Source organism: Pan paniscus, chromosome 2 (assembly GCF_029289425.2).
Source record: "Pan paniscus chromosome 2, NHGRI_mPanPan1-v2.0_pri, whole genome shotgun sequence".
NCBI lineage: Eukaryota > Metazoa > Chordata > Mammalia > Primates > Hominidae > Pan > Pan paniscus.
The window spans coordinates 192,090,708-192,116,069 of NC_085926.1; positions in this window are offsets into that span (position 1 = coordinate 192,090,708).

Genomic DNA, 25,362 nt, shown 5'->3' on the forward strand with positions numbered 1-25,362 from the left:
AGAACAAAGAGCAGCAGTAAGATAATTATTGAATATTAAACAAAATCCTGGAGCAGGCTTAATTGACCAGGTTACTTCCACCCACCACTGGGTGGTAGCATGACTGAAACCTTCATTCCCAGGTAAATCCTCAAATCTCCCCCATTCTCCGCAGGTCACTGATGTCCCTGTTTGGGGTGTGTGTGCGTGTGTGTGTGAGTGTGAGTGTGTGTGTGTCTTTTGAATCACTAGAATGCTGTCCCGATTGAATGTGATCTGCAGCCATCATGACAGAAGGTATTGTTCTGACCTTTTCAATCAACAGTTTTCAATCTAGGGCACACAGAGGTGGCTTAGAAGGAGGTCACCACGGGGCATGTGGCCTGAACTATGGTCCTAGGCTTGAGTTTTAGGACACCACAGGATATGCATAATCAGCAAAAGGAAATGAAATGAAAGTTTCCCTGTTAAACTTCAATCATGCACATACGTCCTCTCCACAGCCCCACTGCAAAGGAAAAATTTAGGGTCGCCTGGTGTAGAGGGTCCCAACCTTCACTGCCTAGAACCCTTCTGGGCTACAAGTTTTAAAAGATCTTTGCCCACCAGTAGGTTACTTTTATTAAATAATAATTCCATTTCTCATTTTTCATTAATCACAACTAGTCCCAACAGCAGCTACCTTTTATCAAAGGCTCACCGTAGACCTACCCCAACAGCACCCTGAGGTTCAGATTCTTGTCCTTACTTTACAGGTGAAAGCATCGAAGTTCACAGAGATCAAGTAGTTCCATCAAAGCCACTCTGCTAGGAAGCAGATGAGCACAGGCTTGACCCCAGATCTGTCTGCTGTCAAAACCCAGGCAATGAATCACAGTTCTATTTGGCCAGGCAGACCTTCTTGTTTGCATGAGGTAGTCCCCAGGGTTACCACACAGCCAAAAGCAAAGAAAGGAGGCATCTTCATCAGACTGTGCCACCCATATCCAGGCAAATGAAGGATTGCCGTGAAGCTTTTTGAAATATTGAAAATTGCTCATAGACCCATTCTCTTTCTGTGGGTTCAGAGATAGATAATTGCTCGCTATAGCCCAGTCTCTCACTTACAAGACAAGGACGCAGAGAACAGGGCTCCCAGCCCTCGTCCACTGTTAGAGACCCTTGGGAAAGGAGAAATCGTAGCTGGGCTTAGGGAAGACATTGCTCTATTCTTTACTTTTCTCCAATGCGAAATTACTTTCCCTGGAATTCTATTCCTCACTGCCTGAGAAGTAAAGGCTTTAGCCTCAACTAACAAATATCAGAGAATTATGTTTTTTTTTTAAATGTCTTCGGTTGAATGATGTTACCAGTATGTGACCTGACGTCTCTGAGATTTTGGAGATCCCACATGCTGACTGCTTCTGGCCACTCCAAAACAATCTGGGAACAAAATCTGCCGGCCAAGAAATACAAAGAGCAAGCTGGGTCATCCATCATCAGCAGACACCCTGACGCGTGCTCCCTCACACTGCAGAGGTGGGGGTGGGCTGGAAGAAGGGGTGCATTTCAATAGATCTTACTGGGATCGAAAACATAAATTAGTACTCAATCGGCTTTGAGATAAGTCCATTTTGAAAATAACATTTGAGAAGCACCGTGAACCCAGCTTCTCTCTTGGCTGAAAGGGCCCAGGAGCTCAAATTTCTGTTGACTGTGAAAGGCTGGGGGCTGCCCGGAGCCTATTTGTCTCTGTGCCCCCACGGTGCCTAATGTACAACTTGGCAGACTGCAGTATTAAGGAAATACTGGCTTTATTACTAAAAATAAAGCCCAGAAACTCCAGGGTTGGCAAGGCGGAGGGGTGGGGGTTTGGGGAGGACACTGGGAGAACCCTCTTTCTGTATCTAGGATCCCCTTCTCCTGGGAGTCTTCTGAAGCCCACCACTCCCACTTTCATGGTGGTCTCAGGGAAGGGTGACACTTCCTCTTACAGGCTGGCTCCAGTGACCTTCCAGGTGCGGTCTGGAGCCTGCTGAGGGGAGGCAAGCATATTAAAAAAAAAAAAAGATTTCAGCAAGGAAATAAGAAGCCACAGAGGGAGGCGACTGAGAGACCCAGTGAATGTTGACAAGCTGGCTTTAAAATGGGGCTTACTTGTCATCCACCGTGGGGCACCATGAACCTTGAGAAGCTGGCTTTAAAATGGGGCTTACTTGTCATCCACCGTGGGGCACCATGAACCTTGAGAAGCTGGCTTTAAAATGGGGCTTACAGATGATCCGCTGTGGGGCACCATGGGCCCTTTCCCTGCCTCTGTGTGGAAGAGGACATATCTCATCCATATCCCCCAGCAGGGCTACCTTAGACCCCTACAGTTCTTCATGCCCGCTGGCCAAAGACACCCCTCACAAGTGATTCAGAAATTCTACAAACATGACAGTAAGCCTATATTTTTATAATACAGTTAGAAATGTTTTTTAAAAGGAAACAAGAAATAATATGCATGCTAATTGAATTATATTGCATTATTAAGACATGAGAAACCAATACCCTAGAAATCTATAACTCATTTTAGGGCTGACCTCAGAGCAAAAAGTTTATTCTCTCCATATACTTGAGAAGCGCCCTGGACTGCAATGCTACCCTCAGATAACTTTCTATTTGCAACCTGGAAAGGAAGCAACAAAACAAATGCAGATGTTTATCAGATGCAGAGGCTGATAAGATAGCAACTATCTCCCACTTCTACAATTTCAAAATGTCGTTAGTCAAAACAAACAACCTCCTGTTGAAATGTTAATAAATGTTATAAATTTGAACATACAAAATAAAGTTATGCCAGCTAAATATCACTTTTATATATAGAGACAGAGTTCCACATTAAACTTCATTTTTCCAAAAGACTTCTGTGTCTGAAAGTTCAAAAGCCCCTCTCTAGATTATTAAAGAGAGGTTGAGCCTTTTCACCTGTTCCCCAGCACCCTGAAACCTACCTACCTACAGATGTGTCCTCATCCTTGTAGCATGGTATAGGAAAATGCATTTCAATGCAGTTTGACCCAGGAGATACAGTCTTGTGCCATGTAAGTGACAGTGGTCTCATAAGATTATGATAGAGCTGCTGTATACAGGCCCATCTTAATCCTTTAGACTGCATTTTTACTGTACTATTTTTGTGTTTAAATATGTTTAGATACACAAATACTTACCACTGTGTTACAACAGCCTACAGTACTCAATATGGTAACATACTATACAGATTTGTAGCCTAGGAGCAATAGGCTAGATCACATAGCCTACAAGTGTGGTAAGTTGTACCATCTAGGTTTGTGTAAGTACACTCTGTGACGTTCACACAACAATGGAATTGCCTAAGCACGCATTTCACAGAACGTGTCCTTGTTGTGAAGCATTGAATGAGTGTTTTTGAGCTGAAGCTTTGTTGGGTAGGAAGGGGAAAAGGGAGATGGAGGCCAATACAATGAACATCTCAGTTCATGCTCACTGAGCCCTTTGTTGACTCCCCACTTCTCTCCCTTATGATAATTTTCTTGGGTTTGAAGAACCATTATCCACCTTCTAAAGCCAAACAGTGTTATGAGTTGAGTCAAATATACACCTACAAACACTGAGGGAGGACAGTCTTTGGAAGAGCTTTGAAGAATCATCTTCTTATGCACAGCAGCCCTACTGACTGCTCGGATTACTGGACAGCATGCCTGCACATCGGGGCCTAAGTCTATTTGGGCTGCTATAACCAAATGCCCCAAAGCAGGTGACATGTCAATAACACAAACTGATTTCTCACAATTCTTGAGGCCGGGAAGTCCAAGATCAAGGCACCATCAGATTCAGTGTCTGGGAAGGGCCTGCTTTCTAGTTCATAGATGGTACCTTCTCACTGTGTCTGCCGCGTCCATCAGAAAAATTCCCAAGAAATAGTGGAAAAAGAGAACTCTGATCTCTTCAGCCTTTTATAACAGCACAAATCCCTTCCAAAGACCCCACCTCCTAACACCATCATATCACAGCAGCAATTAAGTGTCAACATACAAATTTGGGAGGGGCACAAACATCCAGCCCATAACAGGGCCAAAGGGCCCTTCTGAACAACCTGTACCAACTCTGTCAGCAGTGGCAAATCCAACAGGTCTACAGCAAACTTGATTCTCGCCTCCCCAGAGGAAAGAATTCATCTAAGGGGCACAAGGGAGAGGGAGAGACCATGACAAGTTTTAGACCAGGAGTGAAAATTTGTTAAAAAGTTTTAGAGCAGGAATGAAAGGAAGTAGAGTACACTTGGAAGAGAGTCACGTGAGTGACTTGAAAGTTCCAAGCACAGTGCTTGGCCCTTGACTTGGGGTTTTATATGTTGGCATGGTTCTGGGGGCTACATCTCTTCTCCCCTGATTCTTCCCTTGGGGTGGGCTGTCCACATGCACAGTGTCTGCCAGCACTTGGCAGGGGCGGCATGTGCAGTGGGCTTATTGAAGTTGTGTGTGTGCTCACTTAAGATGTTTTTCCCTTACCAGTGAAGCGTTCCTAGAGGAAGGTCATATACCAGTTAAACTCCGCCATTGTGCCTCTTAGTGCGCAAGCTTGGGCCCACTCACCCAACTCCGGAGATCTTATCCGGAAGCTGCTGATCATCAGCCTCAGGTATTTTCTATCTATTGGGAGACTGCCTTTCCCTGGTGCTGGCTGTGGACAATTATTATTTTTGAGAGTTTAAGAACCACCTCATCATCACCTGATAGTCACCTGACATTCCTGGGGGTGGAGGGGGGGCCTGTCCTGCCCTGCTCATGTCTGCCTAACTACCTACTCTAACAACCCCACAATTACATATAAGGACACTGAGGCCATGAGAGGGGAAGTGACTTACCCAAGGTCACACCATGCATGACCCTTTGGCACTGTGTTTCCTATTCCTTCCATAATGCCTCACATTGTCACTTGTGATGAGGGTCAGCTCTGAGGTGACATAGTTAACCTTCATTCTGAAAGATATTAGGAGTGATTTATATTTTTGAATGTGGCTAATGGTAGAAATAAAATGATAATGAGAAAGCAACACATACTTTCAACGCGACTGCTCACCAGAGCTAACATTAAGCCTGATTTGATCGTACCCATTAGAGATTTCAGCTGAACATTATGAGGATATTTCTTGGGAATTTATCTGATGGATGTGGCAGTGTCAGCTGCTAAGGATAAAGAACCGTCACTGAAATGTCCGACTAGACAAACTTTTTTCAATTAGAGGTATGAGAGAATTTGTCACGCACGTGTAAATCAATTCATTTCTAAAACGAAGCAGCTACTTTTAAAATTATTTTTTATATTGCAAGCTGTTTTACCTTTATTAGCCTGCTTTATCAGTAAAAAGGTGTTTGGGGAAGGTAGATTTTATTCATTAATCATTTCACATGTTGGGTTTTATTAAAGTGAGTCACCTATATGGAGATCTTTAAGTTTGAAAGATGCCAGGGATGGTGGCTCATGCCTGTAATCCCAGCACTTTGGGAGGCCGAGGCGGGCAGATCACTTGAGGTCAGGAGTTCGAGACCAGCCTGGCCAACGTGGTGAAACCCCGTCTCTACTAAAAATACAAAAAATTAGCCAGGCGTGGTGGCGGGCGCCTGTAGTCCCAGCTACTCGGGAGGCTGAGGCAGGAGAATGGCGTGAACCCGGGAGGCAGAGCTTGCAGTGAGCCGAGATCGCGCCACTGCACTCCAGCCTGGGCGACAGAGCAAGACTCCGTCTCAAAAAAAAAGAAAAAAAAAGAAAAAAAAAAGATATTGCTGACAGCTGGTTGGGATGACAGCTTCATGGTCAAAGTACCATCTCTTAGACGCATAAAACATCTAGCACAAAGGGATTTAAGTAAAACGGCTGTTTTATAAAGGGATATGTGTTTTAAAAGGGGGAAAAGAGTCAAGAGCTTTGTATTTCAAGTTTTGTGGAGCACTAATGGGTACCTCAACAGGTGACCTGCAAAATCCATGGCAGGCAGAGGCTTCTGGGCATGCGGTTCACAGCGCTCATGATTGAAGGGAATTAAGAGAAACTTCAAAGTGAGATTCACGGGGTCTGGATGAGGTAAGAACTCTTGGAAGCATAGGGAAAAATTAAAGCAATTGTCAAGCATGAAGGGGAGGAAAAGATCACCTCTGCAGTCCACGTTCTACCTCTGGACCTAAGGCTTAAAGTTTAAGATAATAATAATAATAACCTGGCATCTTGTTTTGATTTAAGTATGAAAAGCCGGTGTCTGCAGGCGGCTGCTGAGCTAAGCGCTTTTCCTGCTGGGGCACCGTGGAGCTGTTGTCAGAGGTGCGGGATAACTCGAAGCAGAGCCAGCCCAGCTGGGCGGCCGGACCCCCGTTTGAGTTTGCAATGCCGGCAGTTAGAAAAAGTGTCTCCAACTTGTAAACACAGCAAATTTGATCTGGAAGTCATTGAGAAAACATAAACACGGAACCTCACGCCGTCCTGTTTACACTCTTCTAGCCCTGGTGAAAGATGAGCTCCTTATGGAAGGATTTTCTTTTTTTCCAAAGGCGCTTTTCTTTTTAAAATAAAAATCCCAAGAAGTATGTATTGCCACCAAGACCAAAATCCCAACAGAGACCACGAGTGCATGAACAAGTGTTGCTTCAGCAGGTGACAATCATAGTGTCACATTTATTCGAGTTGTCTTCTGCAGTTGCAGAAACTCTGCTTTATCAAACATCCATTGTTTTTGAGGTGGAAATTAACATGACTGGAACGGCGTCTAAAACCATATCCTTGGTTGAGAATATGGTTTCATAACTATTTCCTGTTTCCCAAATCCATTCTAAATGTGTAGTAACATGAACCAGGAATTTAGTCCTGTATCTCTTCATACGACCAATAAATAAATGGAAGGCACAGATGGAGGAAGGGACTTACTTAAGGTCACAGAGAGCTTGTTACTGTCAGAGACAAAAATAGGACAGCGATTTCCTGGTTTCTACTAGTTCTTTCAGGACATGTCTCTTCCAGGAATTGCTACTGACACTTTTGCCCAAGGGCGTTTATTAAATAGTGTGTTCTGTGTGGAGCAGGTATGGGCTTTATTTCACAAACTTGGCATGAAAGAAATGCCACATGATTTTTCTTTAAATAAATTAATTCTGCTGAGGAGTCTCCAGTTCACTGGGTGGGTGAAGAAATGGACTAATTCAGTCATTAGTGACTAGGGCCCCTCCTGGAAGCAGCATCACCTACGTTGTGCGGTGGAAGGGACCAAGGTGTGGAAGTGGAGCAGCCTTAAGAGAGGCTCTGGTTTTCAGTCCCCACCAGCACACTGACCTCCTCACCATACCCCAGGGCCTCTGCCGGCCAGCAGCTCCTCTGCTCCTGGGCTGTGGCCTCTGCAAGGATAGGGTCAGCAGCCTCTCCCTCCCCAGATTCTGCGTCCACCCCTGCAACCCTGGGAGGGAAGAGAGTAAGGCCTGGGATCCCCGCACTGTTCCTCTCTTAAGTCTGGAAGGACGTCTCCAGCCCACTTTTCCCTCCCTGCACCCAAATCTCCTTCTGTGTCCCAGCCTCTCTCACTGCCTCCTTTCCTGGTTAGCATAATCTTCTCTAAAGCAAGGCCAGAATGTAAGAGAGAAGGGGTTTGAGGAACTCCTGCTTTCAGTCCTATCAAGGAATCCTGAGACAAGGAAACCCAAATACCTAACAATAGAATTCTAAATTAATATCTCAATCAATTACTCTGCCACTTAGATATGCCACCTTGACCACGCAGAATTCAAATTCAAATCCTTTTACAATGAAAACAATAATGCAGTTGCACGTCTGACCATCTACAGGGCACATTCGTTCAACTCACCAGCTCCTTTCATCCTCAAACACTGCAAAGTAGGTCTTTGTCACCCCATTTTACAGATGAGGAGACCAAGGATTCATGAAGTGATGAGGTATTTGTAGCGACTTTTTCCTGGTCCTGAGAAGAGGATGTCAAGCCTTGTGTTTCAGATACCCCCTGAACTTGGTCAGCCCTCAGTAAATCCACACTTGATCCCACTCCATGATATCTTTTCTCTTTCACTGCTAAACGGCCTGATGAACTTAGCTGAAGCTACCAGATACAACTTTCAACATCCTTCTAGGTGGATCCTCGTTGTTTTTTGTTCACTCACCTTCAAGGTTAAAAAAAACAAGCAAGGCCGGGCGTGGTGGCTCACGCCTGTAATCCCAGCACTTTGGGAGGCCGAGGCGGGCGGATCACGAGGTCAGGAGATCGAGACCATCCTGGCTAACACGGTGAAACCCCGTCTCTACTAAAAATACAAAAAATTAGCCGGGCGTGGTAGCGGGCACCTGTAGTCCCAGCTACTCGGGAGGCTGAGGCAGGAGAATGGCGTGAACCCGGGAGGCGGAGCTTGCAGTGAGCCGAGATCGCGCCACTGCACTCCAGCCTGGGCGACAGAGCGGGACTCCGTCTCAAAAAAAAAAAAAAACAAGCAAAAAAAAGAGACCAAAGATCATAAACAATCTTGCTACTTTTCATGCCTCCTCAGCATTTGAAAGTTTTGGGAAAAAACCCAGTGAATGATAAAAAGAATTGTTTACATTCTCGAAGGCAATTTGGTTGAGGTCCTTGTGCCCTGGTGCCAAGACTTCTGAGACTCTCGGTCTCTATTTGTCCCCCGCCTGATTTCTGTCTTGATTGGCACCTACAAAAAAGGCTTTGGCATTCAGTGGCACCAACTTCCTCATCTCCCTGGAGAAACAGGCTACAAACCCACAAGAGGATCCAGTGCGTCCAGTCACTCAGCAAACATTCATGGAGAAGCTACTGTGTGCCAGGCATTGTTCCAGGCATGGAGGGATACAGTCACAAACAAAACCAAGTCCCTGCCCTAACGGAACTCCTCGGGAGAGGGGGTGCACACGACAGACATTAAATAACCATAGTAAATAATATTTCAGATGATGGTATGTGGTATGAATAAATAATATTTCAGATGATGATATGTGGTATGAAGAAAATACAGCAGGGGAAGGGGGATGCTCTTCAGAAGAACAGCCCCTCCAGGAGTGCTTAGGATGCTGGCTGCAAAAATTCACGCACATTTCTAACGCCACTTCATCTCCCTTTACTAGTTTTGAGAGCAGGCAGGAAATAGGAAATCGTTGGCATAAGTGTGCCCTGAAAGATGTCAAAGGCTGGATCCATCCACAAAAGCAACTGCAACACTGAGGTTGCCTGGCCTGGAGCAGGCGAGCATGGGGGAAGCAGCTCTGGGTGGGTAGTTGGCAGCCCTGACCTTTGTTTCCCGATCTGCCACCCAGGCTCAGTATGCCCTTCCCCATATCCCTTCACCCGATCTGCCACCCAGGCTCAGTATGCCCTTCCCCACATCCCTTCACCCGATCTGCCACCCAGGCTCAGTATGCCCTTCCCCACATCCCTTCACATCGCTGGATCCTCTGTAAAATGGAATATACAGCAGGTTGAGAGTTTCCTCTTTCCAGCCATCATTTTCTCCTAGCGCCATATTCTTTCAGACTTTTATTCCACATAGTCACTTTATTTTGGGTTTAAGTAGTTAATTTAGAAAAATGTCCCAAAGAGAGGGTTGATAGACCTCAGGAGTTCGAGGCAGTGAGCTATGATCGTGCCACTGCATACCAGTCTGGGTGACAGAGCAAGAGCCCCCCCCCCCACCAAAAAAAAAAAAAAAGAAAAGAAGAAGAAGAAGAGAAAAAAAACAACCTAAAGAATGGCTGGCAGACCTGGTCAAAGAGCTGTCTCAGGAAGAAATGATGTATTCCTTCTCCAGCAGAAAGTGAGACCAGCCATCTAGAAACCAGAGCTAAGCCTTTGCACACACTTTATCTGAGAGAGAAAATTTAAAAATACAACCAAGAGAATTTTGGAAAAGAACAATAAAGGGAATCTTGTTTACTTACTTACAGCTTACTATACAGCTATAGGAAGCTGCATATCATTTTGAACCATATTCCTCTGCTGGTGTGGGAAGAAGAAAATAGATCAATGCAGTGAAGTGCTTCCATGACAGCTGGTAAACAGCTACTGCCCCGAACTCTCACAGTGCATCCTGCTGACCTGGCCGCCTTGGTCTCTCCCTTGGGACCCCTGACTTCTCACCCACCAGCTATTAAAGACTAACACCTGGGGGCGGGACACGGTGGCTCACGCCTGTAATCCCAGCACTTTGGGAGGCCAAGGCAGGCGGATCACAAGGTCAGGAGATTGAGACCATCCTGGCTAACACGGTGAAACCCCGTCTCTACTAAAAATACAAAAAATTAGCTGGCGTGGTGGCGGGTGCCTGTAGTCCCAGCTACTCAGGAGGCTGAGGCAGGAGAATGGCGTGAACCTGGGAGGCGGAGCTTGAGTGAGCCGAGATTGCGCCACTGCACTCCAGCCTGGGCAACAGAGCGAGACTCCATCTCAAAAAAAAAAAAAAAATTAACACATGGCCCAGCAGGACCTCCTTGGACCCTACTTCAGCACCTCAGGCTGACGGCTAACTTCTGCACTGATCTGCAGACATTGCCCAATATGTGTATTATCTCACCGCTGAGCACCCTCAAACTCTCTTAGTGGTGGTTTGTCCTTTGAGAGTATAATTTGGCAGTTTCTATGAAAATAAAACTATGCACACCCTTCAGCCCAGGAATTCCACTTCCCATCAGTTTTTGTACGAATATTTACATATGCAAAAGCTGTACAACAATTTTTATTGCAGCAGTTTAATAACAAATAAGGAAGCAACAACAGAAATAAGCTTACAGCCCAAAAATGAAGGCTGGTTAAATAATAGTCTATCCACGGAAGACTGCACGGTTACTTCAGTGAGGTCCCCCCGCACCAACAGCCTTCAGTGACCCAGCAATTCACTGGCTTAGTGAATGGAGAAGTCCAGAAGAGAGAGGGTTTCGGGTTCCATTCCATCAGTCCTCTGCTGTGTTGGTTATTCTCTTAGCTCTCCTCTCCTCTGTGTGCCACCTGCATCCTTTGTTGACCTCTCTCATCTATGGTGGTTCCAGGCCTGTCATCCACACACAGCACAGCTCAGAGTGAGCGGGAGAGATCTTCTCTCCTACAGCTATTCAGAGACATCCTGGGCCGCAGTGGGATTGGAGCCCTCCTGAGCTCATTGCTGAGGTTTACACCTCCCAGGGCCCGCCCCTAGAGCTGCTGATGAGGTCAATCCCACCCAGATTCCAAGGCTGCTCCCCAAGGCGGAAGGGGCAGAGTGGATGGGTATGGGTTGGGGACGGGGGAGCCACCCAGTTTGGCTGGCCAGTATGGTGACCATGTTCTAGATAGCCACCCTTAACTCACTGGGGGAAAAGGATGTATGGGGAATAAGAGTGGATGGAAGCAGGAAGACAAGTTAGGAGGCGGTTGCTATGGTGCTGACCAGAAAGGGAGACGGGCAGAGAGTCACAAGGTGCGATCGGCAGGGCTTAGGGCTTGATCACCACCTAAACTGCATTGGGAGTATTGAGAGGGGTTTCAACAAAGCCAAGACCAGGGTGCAAAATTTAAGGGGATGTCGAAAAACTCAGTAGTCAAGATACATAATATTTCAATGCAATATTTTTTAAAATAAAAAGGAATCCAAACATTTATGATGTATGAAATACTAAAAATTCACATAAAGACAGAAACTGTGACTAGGCATTTTCCTTTTTGGCCTCAGTCTCCAAAGTGGCTCGGCACGGCACTCACTGGAGGATGACCCCCAGGTTACAAAATTGTGGTGCTTAAAAAAAGTTACTGGATAAAGAATTGGTTTGAGGTAGAAGTTGGTGGGCTTCCTTTATCTGCTACAGGTATGTTAGGCCTCTTAAACTGCAGCTGAGATCCATTTAGTGTAGGAATAAAAAACAGTTCCTGAGATTGTGTGATCAGAGAGGGAAAAGAGAATTTTAGCTCAACACTGAGACCACCTAATTCACTGTCTTCTCAAAATGCACTGTAATATTCACTTAGCTTCCCCACATCAAATGGAATGTGGCAGGAGGGAATTCCGGGAAAGAGCCCACTGCATAAGCAATGTAAGTCGTGGATTACACCATCCCAGATCTCCAGCCAGGGGCCTAACCCGAGCTGTGACAGTCATATAATTACACTCTTGTATTCATTAATTCACCAACTCCCCCTCCTCCTTCTGCTCTTCCTTCCTCCTGCTCCCCCTGCTCTTCTTCCTCCTGCTCCCCCCTTCTCTTCCTCGTCCTGCTCGCATGCGTCAGGATGTGGAGTTAGGAAATGATGATGATGATATTGGTGAGAAGAAGGGGTAGAACAACAACATGCAGGATGAGAAAAAACAAAAAAGCTGAGAAGGAGAAAGGAAAGAAAAGGAAAAAAAGAAGAGAAAAAAGAGAAGGGAAGAAGAGAAGAAACAGGAAACAGTACTAACTAGAGTCATTGATTTTTTAAATTATGAACAAACTATTCTATGTGAATTTTAGAGTCGAAAACTGTTCTTCTCCCCCACTGCAGACTACAGCGACAAACCTAGAGAATGATCACAGATTGAGCAACAACTGTTTTCTTTCTTTTTTGTTTGTTTGTTTGTTTGAGACAGTCTTGCTCTGTCACCCAGGCTGAAGTGCGGTGGCACGATCTCAGCTCACTGCAACCTCCACCTCCCGGGTTCAAGCAATTGTCCTGCCTCAGCCTCCCGAGTAGCTGGGATTACAGGCACCCACCACCACACTGGGCGAATTTTTATGCTTTTCGTAGAGATGATGTTTTACCGTGTTGGTCAGGCTGGTCTCAAACTCCTGACCTCAAGTGATCCTCCCGCCTCGGCCTCCCAAAGTGCTGAGATTACAGGTGTGAGCCACAGTGCCTGGCCTGTTTTCTTTCTTTTTTAGTGAGGAAAGAGGCATAAGTCTAAGACATATACCTGCCCTCAGCTGATGCTCCCAACAGGCGCCCTAGCTAGAGGAACAGGAGGTGTTTCCTGTGCAGAGGTGGTGTTTGCATTGAGCCGCACAACTCCACAGCTTGGCTCTATAGATGCTCATTAGGTTCCAGGGAATAAAAATATTATAAAGATTAGTGGCTAAAGGAAATAACTGCTATCTTTTCTTTAAAAGAAAGAAGAAAAAGCCCACCAGTAATGATATCATTGCTACCTTGAATCTCAAATTTAGGTATAACAATGGGTCTTAGACAAAAGACATGGCCTGGAGGACTGAGCCAGATGGAGCAAGTTGGGCAAGGAACAGAGTTTCTTCCAAGTGAGGCCACTGAACTGTGAATGTGGTCACTAGAAGAGGCAACTTCCCTGTAAATTCAAAGTGTGCTGGCATTCGCATCACTAGGGACCACTCCTGGGTCCTGGAGTCAGAATCACCATGATCAGCAGCCCCTGAGGTGGAACTGCTTTCACCCCGTGGTTAGGAATTGTCCCAGTCCCTCAGTGGGCCAAAGAGGAGACCTTTTCAGGGGAAAGCCCGTGCATTTGTGTCTATGCCTTGTTTTGTAAAGAATCGTTTCAAGTTGAAATTATTTTTAATTAAAACAATAAAACCCCACTGGTATACTTTTGATGGCACAAGTTTGCACTGACTAGTCTTGAACTGGGAGTCAGGAGGCCCCTTCCACTAATTTATTGGGTGACCTTGGGCAGATGACATCCTCTTTCTGGAACTCAGTTTTCATATCTATAAATTAGGGATGATATAGATAATATAATGTAGACCCCCTTTGGTTCCCAGATATAGACGCATCAACGTGCTATAAGAGATTCACCAAGCAGGAGAAGGAGGTGGGGACAGTTAAGTACATTTTCTGGGTCAACCTCCTGATTCTGATTCCATAGGTCCAGGAACCTCCAGGCTGCTGCTGATAACCAGCCGTTAAGTAATCCCTGGACTTAAATGACCTCTGCAGCCCTTTCTGGCCCAGGAAAGCCGGGGACAATCACTAAAAAAAGATATAACTATAAATTACATCAAAGTCATTTGGGGATAGAACTTTCTTTGAAATGACGTGTAAAAGGAGGGCAGCACGGCTCACAGATTTCAGAAATATTTCAAAAAGTAACACTCCTGATAGGAAATACTATCTACATAAATAAACGAAATGAAAAAGGCCTTTTTTTCCCCTTTAATTTCCCCTCAACTTTAACTCCTTAAATTTCTACAGGAAGGGTAACAGGGGCAGAGAGTGAGGGAAGTCTATCTCCCTGACAATTCCCTAAAGTGATTTATTGTGGAGGTCACAATAGTCCCTGTTTGGGCCTGTTACAGTTTGCTAAGCTCCACTAAGCTTAGGTAGTAGGAGAGCCTTCATTGGAACACTTGTGTTTGAAGAGAGGAGGAGGAGGAGAGGAAGAAGCCGCCACTGCTTTGTTTTTAGCTCTAGAGCTGCCTGAGGCCTGGTCTCAATCCTGGGACACGGTTCTGTCTTCCTTTTCTATTCAAGTTGCTGATGTTCCAGGCGTTCTCTGCCCCATTGCTCAGTGTTTGTTTATGGCAGCGAAGTAGAAAATTGTAATGTCTGTAATTGTTATTGGTTTGCTGATTGTGTGACCACCTGGTTGGCTGGATTCCGGACAAAGGCAGTAAATCCTGCTTTAAGGCTAACGCTGTGTACTTCAGGAGGAGGAGAAGAAGGGGAAGTTCGGAGGTCTTTTGTTTGTGTCTGTGCCTTGTTTTGTAAAGAATCATTTCAAGTTGAAATTATTTTAATTGAAACAATGAAACCCTGCTAGTACACTTTTGATGGCACAAGTCTGCACTAGAAGAAGGCCTTCTTTTTTTTTTTGCAATGAAATGCCCTGAAATTGAGGAATTCCTCAATAAACAACTTCATACTTGATTTGCTGTGTATGAAGTTGGATGTGCAGTTTCCAGATGTTTTCCAAAAGGCCCTGTGCTCTGAGGTACACAGACTGCTTCGAGACATCCCTCTGGTCTGCAGAGATCCCACAGCTGTTTTAGTAAAAAATTATTTTCTTTTAATTTCATAAAATGCCACATTCAACATGCACCTTTCATCCAGAGAGACCCTAAGACGTTCAAAGGATTCAGAATTACCGACCCATCCCCTACCCTCTGGAGTCATACACAGAAAATATTTAACATCTGTACTGCTATACCACCCAAAAGTTTTAAATTGAAGGAAGATGTGTTTCTTGCACTAAATTACCAGAGGAATTTTCAAAGTAGAGCTCAGTTACCTAGGTTGGTCAGGACGTCACTGCAGGAAAACCCTTCTTTTTCTCAAAGCGCTGAGGCGCGATGAATGAGCAGCCAGCCCTTTCCCTGCCTCTTGTCCCAGAGATGGCACTGCAGGCAATACCGGTTTCTAGCACTCAGCTGGCTCTGGTGTGGTTAATAATAATAGTATTGGCCAGGCGCCGTGGCTCATGCTGTAATCCCAGCACTTTGGGAGGCTGGAGCGGGTGGATCATCTGAGGTTAGGAGTTCAAGACCAGCCTGGCTAAGATGGTGAAACCCAGTCTCTATTAATAATACAAAAATTAGCTGGGCCTGGTGGTGCATGCCTGTAATCCCAGCTATTTGGGAGGCTGAGGCAGGAGAATCTCCTGAACCTGGGAGGCGGAGGTTGCAGTGAGCCGAGATCGTGCCATTGCACTCCAGCCTGGTGACAATAGCGAAACTCCATCTCCAGATTAAAAAATAATAATAATAATAATAGTAATAATATTACAGCTGGCTTCACTGAGTGCTTACAGTCTACCAGACCTTGAATCCAATGCTTAATGTATATGGTTTCATTTAATCCTAATAAAATAGCAACTTTATTGGAAGAGTATTGTTACTGTCCTGATTTTATAGAAGAAAAAACTTACAAGGCTCAGAGAGTTAGTTCAGTTGTTGAGTCAAAGATCACAAAGCCAGGAAGTTAGAATTTAAATCCCGTTTTGTCTGCCTTGCATCCATGCTATTTGTCACCATGCCCCACTTGTCCTGATGCTACAAGGTGCTGAGGTATGTCCCCCGATAAATAGTGCATCTTACCAAGAACCCGGTATGTGCAGAGTTGTGGGTTAGGATCAGAAGTGGAGAGGAGGCTGGGTGTGGTGGCTCACGCCTGTGATCCCAGGACTTTGAGAGGCCGAGGAGGGCGGATCACGAGGTCAGGAGTTCAAGACCAGCCTGGCCAACATGGTGAAACCCCATCTCTATTAAAAATACAAAAATTAGCTGGGCGTGATGGTGGGCACCTGTAATCCCAGCTACTCAGGAGGCTGAGGTGGGAGAATCACTTGAGCCCAGGAGGAGGAGGTTGCAGCGAGCCAAGATCGCACCACTGCACTCTAGCCTGGGCAACAATAGCAAAACTCCATCTCAAAAAAAAAAAAAAAAAAGTGGGTAAGAGAATAACCAAGAATAACCAATCCTACCCTTACAGAGCTCACTAACAAGGTGATCCATTGCCCCAGTGTGCCTCAGACTGTCCCAGCTTTAGCATCCAGAGTCCTGTATCCCAGGTATGGGAGGCGGAATTCTAGGATGACTCTCCAAATTCCCTACTGCACATACACCTTCTCCAGTTATTGAATCAAACCTTAAATCTAGGTGTTATTATGAAGGGAGTTTGCAGATGTAACTAAGTTGACTTTAAGATAGGGGGATTAGCCAGGTGGGACTGACTTTATCAGATGAGTCTTTTAAACCTGGGTCTAGAGGTCAGAGACATAAGGCAGAGAGATTTGAAGTCTGATTCCACACGGCTTTGAAAATGGAGGGGGTCCCACAGCACGGAATGTGGTTGACCTCATCCAGTGCTTACAGTACCCTGGTCCTATTATGCCCTTCTTAGACATGAGGAAACTGAGGCACGGAAGGTTCAGCTTCAGGTCCAAGGTCATATAGCCAGCGCGGAACAGCACTGAGATTGGTGGTCAGACCTTGGAGCCACAAGTCCGTGGGAGGCCCCTGCACACAGGCGGAGCTGGGAGTGACCTCCAGCTGACAGCTGGTAAGGAGATGGGGGCCTCAGCCATATAGTGCAAGAAACTGCATCCTACCCACCACCTGTGTGAGCCTGGAAACGGATTTACTCAGCCTGGAAGACACCTGAATTTCGGCTCTTTTTAGACCCTGAGCAAAAAGCCCAACCATGCCTTGCTTGGACTTCTGACTGACCTATAGAACTGTGAGCTAATGTGGGTGTTGATCTAAGCTGTCAAGTTTGTTATGCAGCAATAGAAATGTAATACACTAGGAAACCCTTCCGCCCCGGGCAAACTGGAACAGTTGGTCACCCCAGATGAGCACAGACCATGTGACCCCTGTGTGTCATGGGAGGCAGCTAGAGGGTGTGATAGGACAGGAGGGAAAGGGCTGAAGGCACTTTAGAAGGAGGACACCAAATAAGCAAAGACAGAGAGACAGGAATATGCAGGGATGCCAACCAAGATGCCAGCAAGTTGCCAACTGAGAGGGTTAAGTGCATAGGGGCAGAGGCTTTGCAACTTCAGCATCTGAAAAGGGTCTGTTCTGGGGTCATGAAGATGGCAATGATATTAGCAGCCTGTGCTTACAGTTTTTTCGTTTCTGTCATTCTGGCACTGATCCAGTCCAACCTCTTCCAGGAACTCTGAACTCCCTGAAGGCAGGGCTGTGGCTTACCCAGCTGTGCAGCCCTAGCACCTAGAACAGAGTCTGGGGCGGCATCATTTTGTATTCAGGAAGTGCTCAATCAAGACACGAATGAGTGGCCTATTGTGGACAAAATAATACCACTTTAGGACAAACTTGTGGCCATGACATCCCAGGGAATGCTAAGAGGTTGAAGGGTTGACCCGCCATGCTGCCACCCCGCCTCCCTTGGGATCTGGCCCCCCGCCTGTGTGCAGGGGCCTCCCACGGACTTGTGGCTCCAAGGTCTGACCACCAATCTCAGTGCTGTTCCACGCAGGCTATATGACCTTGGACCTGAAGCTGAACCTTTCGTGCCTCAGTTTCCTCATGTCTAAGAAGGGCATAACAGGACCAGGGTACTGTAAGGACTGGATGAGTCAATACGACATGTCAAGCTCTTAGAATGCAGCTTGGCAAGGGGTGAATTTCAATGTTTAGTTGTTATTATCATTAATTTTTACTTTATTTTTTATTTTTATTTATTTATTTATTTATTTTGAGACAGAGTTTCACTCTTGTTGCTCAGGCTGGAGCGCAATGGCGCGATCTCGGCCCACTGCAACCTCCATCTCCCGGGTTCATGCGATTCTCCTGACTCAACTTCCTGAGTAGCTGGGATTACAGGCATGCGCCACCACACCCTGCTAATTTTAGTATTTTTAGTAGAGACGGGGTTTCACCATGTGGGCCAGGCTGGGCTTGAACTCCTGACCTCAGGTGATCCACCCGCCTCAGCCTCCCAAAGTGCTGGGATTACAGGCATGAGCACCGCTCCCGGTCTAAATTGTATTTTAAATAGTGATGATGGGTCTCCTTCGACCAGAACTTTAGCTGGGCTCCTCTGGGTCCTCTGCTTGACTAGGCCCTACCTTGGCTTCCCTCTCTGTCCTTATAGAAGCCAGTCTGAGCAAGAATCCTGCCAAGTCAGTTTAGCAAAAGTCTCCCACTTTTGGTATCTCGTCACCCTGGCCTGCCTTCAGCAAGACTCCTAGTAAGTCAAGTCAGCCAGAAACCCCTTATCTGTGATATTTCCTCTTAGTAATTTCCCATCCACTGACCCCCACCCTGCTTCTTGGTTAGAAGTCTCCACCTGTCCTCGTTGGAGCTGGAGTTGAGTCCCACCTCTCTCCCCAACTGCAAGACCCCGTTGCTGAAGTCCCTGCACCCCTTGTCTCCACGGCTCCCCTTGAAGAAAGTCGGCCTTAGCATCTTGAACAAGTGTTTGAATAAATTTCTTTCTTTAACAGTAGTAATGACATCTTTGCTGCCAAAATTCAGATGGAGACACTTCGTGCACCCTGCCCCAGCCCAAGGGCGTTTTCATTTTACTCAAAGATTCTTGAAACCAAAAAAACCTTTTAGGACCCAACGGGAAGACTGCCCAATGGGGGTGGGTTTGACAGAGACCTCCCCAGGATGAGTAAGCCTGGCCCTCTAGCTGGGTGCTCCTCAAAACACACCAGCCTTGCGGCACCTGGAGTTGTTGAGAACTGCAGAATCTCAGTCCTCTTCCAGGCAGCCTGAGTCAGAATCTGTATGTTCACAGGGTCCCCCGGGAAAGGCACCGGTCTAGACGAATTCCTATCAGCCCTGCATCTGGGCAATGCGGAATCTCTCTGACCTTTACTTACGATTTGCTTTAAAAGTTAAGTGTTTAAGCACATAGGCGAGCCAGACCAGAGAACTCTCAGTTGGCAAGAGATAACCTCATTTCCAGGGACAGCTGGCTCTCTACATGTTTGAACAAACTGGCATTATCCAAGAGCTCTAATGGTCTGAAGTCAGGCTTAAAACTCAGCAAAAATAAACTTTCCAGGAAATTTTTGGCACACCCAGTTTCCAAACCCATCATCTCAGGAATGTTATCCAAGCAGTGGCCTCTTTCCCCACATCTAACTCTATTTCCAGTTGGGACAGTTCTTTCTCTGGCCTTGAACTGACAAAACACACACAAATGAGAGAAAACAGGGAGGCCACATTTAGTGTGGGCCTTTAGATAAACGGGAAAGTCCATAATCTCATTTTGGCACTATTAGTGTTTGGTTTCTTAAGGCAAATGTTATTTTAAAAGAATGTCTTAAACCTGAGGGACGTGTGCTCTTGGTCACTGGGGTTCGAAGAAGTACCACTTGTGAGGGCGAGAAGTAGAAACCACCGTCTGTCCTTCTTGCGGCTGTTGATGCCATGTTCTTTGTTGCCTCACTTCTCCCTTTTTTAAAAAAATTTTATTATTATTATACTTTAAGTTTTAGGGTACATGTGCACAATGTGCAGGTTAGTGACATATGTATACATGTGCCATGCTGGTGTGCTGCACCCATTAACTCATCATTTAGCATTAGGTATATCTCCTAAAGCTATCCCTCCCCGCTCCCCCCACCCCAAAACAGTCCCCAGAGTGTGATGTTCCCCTTCCTGTGTCCATGTGTTCTCATTGTTCAATTCCCACCTATGAGTGAGAATATGCGGTGTTTGGTTTTTTGTTCTTGCGATAGTTTATTGAGAATGATGATTTTCAATTTCATGCATGTCCCTACAAAGGACATGAACTCATCATTTTTATGGCTGCATAGTATTCCATGGTGTATATGTACATTTTCTTAATCCAGTCTATCATTGTTGGACATTTGGGTTGCTTCCAAGTCTTTGCTATTGTGCCTCACTTCTCAAGTGAGCAGAACACCCAAATCTTCCTTGAGGATGAAAACTCAAATTAGCCACGTCTGTTGAACCTGTTTACAAATCCTTCTGAATGGACTGTTGTGTGATAGCCACTCTAGGAATATGAGAAGGCACGATTCCTTCACTCAGGAAACTCCCAGCCTAGAAGGGACATCTTCTGTTTGACTTATTATTATTATTTTAAGACAGTGTCTCATTCTGTTGCCCAGGTTGGAGTTCAGTAGCGCTATCTCGGCTCACTGCAACGTCCGCCTCCTGGACTCAAACGCTCCTCCTGCCTCAGTCTCCTGAGTAGCTGTGATTACAGGCATGCACCACCGCACCTGTTTAATTTTTATATTTTTCGTAGAGACAGGGTTTTGCCATGTTGCCCAGGCTGGTCTCAAACTCCTGAGCTCAAGCAATCTGCCTGCCTCAGCCTCCCAAAGTGCTGGGATTACAAGCGTGAGCCGCCACTCCTGACCTCTGTTTGCGTCTTTAGCTGCACATCTCCAGATGTTTGTAACGCATCAGTCAGGGTCTATCCTAGTAACCTACTGCTCCCTAACAAATCACTCCAATTTCAGCAGCTTAAAATACCAACCATCACGTTAGTATCTTTCATAGTATCTGTGGAAGAGGATTTTAAGAAAGGCTCAGCTGGGTAATTCTGGCTCTGGTCTCGCCTGTAGTCACAGTCAGATAGAGATGCTGAAGCAGCCTGAGCCTCCCACGAATCCCTCTCTTCATGTGGTCTCTCCGCATGGGCTCACTTGAGCTTCCTCAGAGTATGGCGGTCTCAAGTCAAGTGTTTTCATGACGGTTCACCCTTCATTGTTTATGACTAGTTCAGAAGTCACCGTGTCTGAACTTTTCTTATTTTATTTATTTATTTATTTTTAATTGAGACAGAGTCTCGCTCTGTCACCCAGGCTGGAGTGCAGTGGCATGATCTCGGCTCACTGCAACCTCTGCCCCCTGGGTTCAAGCAATCCTCTCACCTCACTCTCCTGAGTAGCTGGGACTACAGGTGCATGCCACCATGCCCAGCTAATTTTTGTATTTTTAGTAGAGACGGGGTTTCACCATGTTGGCCATGGCTGATTTCAAACTCTTGAGCACAAGTGATCCACTGGCCTCAGTCTCCCCAAGTGTTGGGATTGCAAGCATGAGCCACCGCGCCCAGCCATCACTTCCTCTTGAGGGTGAATTGTCCCAGTCACACTGTAAGCAGAGCTATAGGATGGGGGATATTGTAACCATCACTGGCAAATATAGTCTGCAACAGGTTTCCAGCAGAAAACAGAAGTCACATTTGAATTAGGATATTTCAGGGAAGGGTTAATGAAAGCACTAGTTATGAAGATATAAGCAGGGTGGAGAGAAACAAGAGATACAGTTTCTGATATGGTTTGGATTTGTGTCTCTGCCCAAATCTCATGTCAAATTGAAATCCCCCGTGTTGGAGGTGGGGACTGGTGGGAGGTGCTCGGCTCATGGGGGTAGATTTCCCCCTTGCTGTTCTCATGATAGTGAGTGAGTTCTCATGACATCTGGTTGTTTGCAAGTATGTGGCAGCTCCCCTCACTTTCCTCCTGCTCCAGCCATGTAGGATGTATCTGCTTCCCCTTGGCCTTCTGCCATGATTGTAAGTTTCCTGAGGCCTCCCAGCCATGCTTCCTGTACAGCCTGTGGAACTGTGAGTCGACTAAACTTCTTTTCTTTATAAACTACCCAATCTCAAGTAGTTCTTTATAGCAGTGCAAGAATGGACTGACACAGTATCCCAAGGCTGCGGATAACATAGAAATTGTCACCATCTCCATTTGGAAGGAACAAGAAAAGGTTACAGGAACTCTGAAGGAGAGAAGAGTTCAGGGACAGCTCGCTTGAGAGGAGCAGTCAGAGGGGACTATCCAGCAAGGAGGCAGCCAGGGAATAAAGGCCCTGAACTCACCCCCACCCCAGTCTCCTGCCAGGGCTTCGCACTTGCTGAGCCTAACAGGAGGCCCAAAGCCTAAAGCCCACACTGATAAGACTCTGGGGAAGAGAGCAGAGTGGAGAGTAGAGAGGACATCTAGAGAAGCAAACAGGAGACACATAGCATAAGAAATACCTACAATCTAATGCCAATAGATTATAAAGTGTATTTCTGCAAGAGGGAGATTTTAAACTATTTTCATGCAAAGTCCCAGAAGTAGAAACATGATGTGGGAGAGAAGTTCACATCACCAGTAGTCTTCTGGGTGTCTGGAGCCCACTTTATCTTGAGGCTTAAGAGTAGACTCCACAGTAGAGTCCTTGGCTGTTGGAAAGGAAGTTGTCCACATGAGCAATATAGACAGAGACTACTCAGTCTTTGGGCACTGATAGGAGTTGTTCCTGATGGTGATGGTCCAACAGGAAGGGTGGTTGCTGTGGCTCCTGGACACCAGTGATGGGGTAGTGGAATGGAGACTTGCTGGGAGGGATCCTGGTGGACTTGTGGGCACCACTCTGGCTGCCAGTGCCTGCCAGTGCCAGCCAGTGCCCAGCAGAGCAAAGCCTGCATGATCCCTGGAGGCTGATTCTTCTGTCTGAGTGGTCCCTCCAGGCCTGGTTCTCTCATCCTGAACGCCACAAGCTTCTCTCCCTCATCATATTCCCTCCAACTCTCCTTTCCCCCAGTCTGGTTAATCCTTATCTCATCTGGGGTAAGAAGGCCCAGTTTTCAATCTATTCTTCCAAATCCATTATTTATTGTATAAAATGTAAACTCAAAAGTCCAGGTTCTTGTAAGTCCACATCCTTGACTTCTGCAACTCAAAAGCCAAGGCCTGGTGTGTTTATGCTCTGCATTCTGCACAGGTGTGCCTTCCTCGGGGTATATTGTATGGAATTTGGCCCTAGCAGTTTTGAGGGTCGGAGAAGATCACAAGGCTTGTGGCGGAGTGGGTGGAGGGGTGTCCCAGAGGAAAAGTATTGTCTATCTCCACTCAAACAAAGAGGTGTAAGAACACAAAAGATCACTTATGGAGTGTCCAAGAAAGATATCATCTGATGCTTTGAAAAATCAATAGACTTTCAACAGAAAGAGATGAAAGAAGCATTCTGAACAGACAGAAGATAATGAACAGGAAAATTAAAGCATATCAAGAAAAGATGTAGTTTCATTTGTAAGCTGTATAGGAGTATTTGCATGTAGGGGAAAATAATTCTAGAAGAGGTCAGGTCATGAAGGACCTAGACAGAGAGCTTTCTTTATGCATTTAAGAAGCCACAGAGGCCGGGTGCAATGGCTCACGCCTGTAATCCCAGCACTTTGGGAGGCAGTTGAGGGCGGATCACGAGGTCAGGAGATGGAGACCATCCTGACTAACGTGGTGAAACCCTGTCTCTACTAAAAATACAAAAAATTAGCCAGGAGTGGTGGCACGTGCCTGTAGTCTCAGCTATTTGGGAGGCTGAGGCAGGAGAATCGTTTGAACCAGGGAGGCAGAGGTTGCAGTGAGCCGAGATTGTGTCACTGCACTCCAGCCTGGGTGACAGAGCGAGACTCTGTCTCAAAAAAAAAAAAAAAGAAGCCACAGAACGCTGAGTACTGAAGGTTGCTGGCAGGGTATTCAGGTCTTAGCAGCGTGTTAGAAAGATGAATGCAGTGTACAGGACACAGAGACTATGGTTAGAGTGAGGGACATTCACTGAGGCCTGAATGAGGAGTCTCCTGCTGCTGGCTTCTCTCACTGTCTGGCCTGCAAGTTCGCATGTGCATTTGGAGTCCCTCCCTGACTCCAAACCTGTGTCTCCAACTCCCTGGAAGGTGTGTCCACTCGCGGGGCCCACAAGCTCCTTAACTCAATGCACCCAAAATGAAACTCTCCAAACCATCTCCTCCACTGCCCCCGTGCTCCCCCAGACAGCTCACCTTCTTGGACTTCCCCTCACCCACTTCCTCCTTTGCAACCTCATGGTCTCCTTCATCTCTCCACGCTCATCACAGCCAGATCCTTTAGAGTTTCCCTTGTATCTTTTCTTTTTCTACTAAACCCTTCTCCTTTCTAAGTCCTCTCTGGAACCCCCCCAAGGTCAAGGCATCAGCACCTCTGCCTCCAACATGTGCCACAGCCCGGTAATTGGTCTGCCTACTGCTAAACTCTCTCTGCTACCCCCCATTCTCCATAGTTCAACCACAATCTTTTCTAAACACAAAATCTCATCATGCTATTTCCCCCTTTAAAGACTTTTCTGACCGTTTCATGGTCTATAGCACCAAGAATAACCTCGTTCGTTGGCATTTAAAGCTTTCATAAGCTGACACCAGACACTCTTCCAGCTTTGTCCATTGCTACTCCCCCTGACATTGCAGCAGAAACTGAGGGGATCTTGGCTGTCAGCATCCAGCTGCCACACCCTTCCAGGAAGCAGCCTGTGATGGGATTAGGCCCCAGTTGTTTACACTAGAGAGAAAGGGCCTTAAGACAAAAGGAAATCCTGGATGTGTGTCTGTTCAGGACAGAGGTGGGGGGAAAGGGAGAATGAGAATGTATCAGTTAATTCTTCAAAAATTCTGCTTGCCACCCAGTCAAATAAAGAGACCTATGCTACCAAAGAAATGTTTGAATTGTTATATGTTAAAGACTGAAAAAGGGCCTTCAAAATAAACAACAGATTTGGATAATGTCTTATTCTGCAAGGGGCTGCCCTGGTGAGTGCTCAGGCTGGGGTCTTTACAGGTTCCTCTGTGACACAAAGTGGAGATTCCCAATTCTTCCTCTTGCAAGACGCAAAAAGCTTCAAGGAGAAGCTTGGGAGGACAGCTGAGCTGGCGAGCGTTAATAAACACTGGAACCAATGGGCCAGCGGAATTGGTGGATCATAGCTAATTAAACTGTTTTTTCTTCTCTGACCCCCTGGCTCTATTAAACATAGATGATCTTAGTGAATTAAGTTTTGGCTGACTTGATGGTGTCCTGTCAGCAGCAGCAGCACTGGAGTCAGGAGGCCTGGGTTCTAATTCCAGGTGTGTCTCTAACTAGCTCCACGACCTTGGGCAGTCCCAGCCTTTCTCTCAGCCTCTGCTTCCCTATTTACCTAACAAGAGGACTGGACTCATTT